Raw genomic sequence first — 2,004 nt, 5'->3', positions numbered from 1 at the left:
CTAATGGGTTGTTTTTGTGTGTGTGTGTGTGTGTGTGTGTGTGTGTGTCTGACCTATCTGAGGTGAGTTGGGCCAGTGGTGAGCTCCTCGGTGGTCTTCAGCAGCCTGTCTATGATGGGGTGGAAGGGAGAGCTATCCACCTGGGCTAGTGTCTGTAGGGTGGCTGTGGCTGGCCTCCTCACCTCACGGACAGGGGAGCTCAGGGGCAGCACCACCATGGAGGAAAAACACATTTAGAACTTTGTTACTAATACACCATCAATACGCCAGCCACTTGTTTTAACAATGTCTTCTACTGAGGGCATTGTGAGCACAATACATTTTATTACCATAGAATTAGTCATTAGAATATTACATTTAATAGGATCTCTATGTTTATTACACTGTCACAAAAATGAAAATGAATGAAACACCTAGGGTAATATTCAGACTGTGCCAAACTCTACGTAAATCCAATTCAACGCAGCAAGCCTTCATATTATGTGAATGTCCTCATATGGCTCTGTGTTGGCTCTGTGTTGGCTCTGTGTTGGCTCTGTGAATGGCTCTGTGTTGTAAAAGGAGCACTCACTGACCCCTTTTTCACACGTTCGAGTTTCTTCTTTGCTGCTCCACCCAGTACATTTGGATAGGAGACAACACATGCACAAGTGCACACGCACACACACATACACACACATACACACACACTTTCAGCAGCTTCAGTATGATCCACTTTGCCACGATATGGTGTTGTGGTCACTCAGCCTGGTCTCATAGACTAGACGTAACATAGTAAATGTAAATCCGGGATAGGGCGTAGCGTAAGAGATTTTTTTTTGTCAAGCAAATGACTGTCGGTCTCACGGTAATTGACGTTAATGAACATAAACACATTTAGTATCTCCTGGCTTCCACACATAGCCTACAAGCCACTGATGCAGACTTTGAGATAGGTCTAAAGAAGCATGATATGAAGAAAATGTAGTCTATTTCATTAGAACAGAATAGCATACTCTGAATTGTCCTTATGTTAGGTCCTGATCTGGCTATGCCAAATGGATGTGGGCTACACTAGTTAATTTACCAGACAAGAATTGCTTAGAATTCCGTGGCATTATTTTGTATTATTTCATAGTATGTAGAATACAATTGAACAAAGCTGAATAAAATACAAAGGATCATTTGAGGGAGTGCGCACATGCGGCTATTCTGTGTTGAGCGATTAACAAATAAATAGGTACTCCTATATGCTAAATTTAGTTGTTCTACAAACATTGGGCTATATGTTTTGATTTTTAATACATTCTAAGGCTGCATGATACGACTCTAGAGATTATTTGAAAAAAGTTGCTTGAAAAGCATGAACTCTGCTTTTTTTTGCACAAGCTGTACACACTTTACACACTTTGAAGATACTCATTCACAATTTGATAATGCCTCAAATTTCACAACGGCATCCCCTTTGTGTGGCCGTAATGCACCCAAAAAAGATCCATGCCTTTTGCAGCCGGTGGCCGTTGAGCCCTTGGCCCAGGGTGCTGTGTTGTGCCCTTCTCCCTGAGTGCTGCACTCTGAAGCACCTCCCACTCGTTTTTTCTCACAGGCCACAAGTGAAGACAGACATATCGGGGACACAACTGAGCGCGTCCTTATCCAATTCCGAGGTGCATATTGAAGATATTGGAAGAACTGTCCACATTTAATTTTCATAACCCAACAAGATGAGTATGCCTAACGAACAGCAAAAGCGCTAGCCTATGTCAATCTACTATCCCCGATCGTACAAAAATGTACCTATTCGATTCTGCGCAATAAATAAATATTCCAAACATAGTCTTGGACAGTTGTGGGAAGCGATAGATCCCAAATGAATACTAGCATCAAAAATACAATGTAGCTCACGCAACAGATCAGAACGTTTAACTTTAAATGTTAATAAACTATTAGGCTATTTCTTCACATTAACCGCACAGCAATGTGCACATGGCAGTAGGCAATATGCATGAATGTTCCATTAACGGG

The sequence above is a fragment of the Salvelinus alpinus genome, chromosome 7, assembly GCF_045679555.1.
Source record: "Salvelinus alpinus chromosome 7, SLU_Salpinus.1, whole genome shotgun sequence".
Classification (NCBI taxonomy): Eukaryota; Metazoa; Chordata; class Actinopteri; order Salmoniformes; family Salmonidae; genus Salvelinus; species Salvelinus alpinus.
This window is presented reverse-complemented; position numbering follows the sequence as displayed.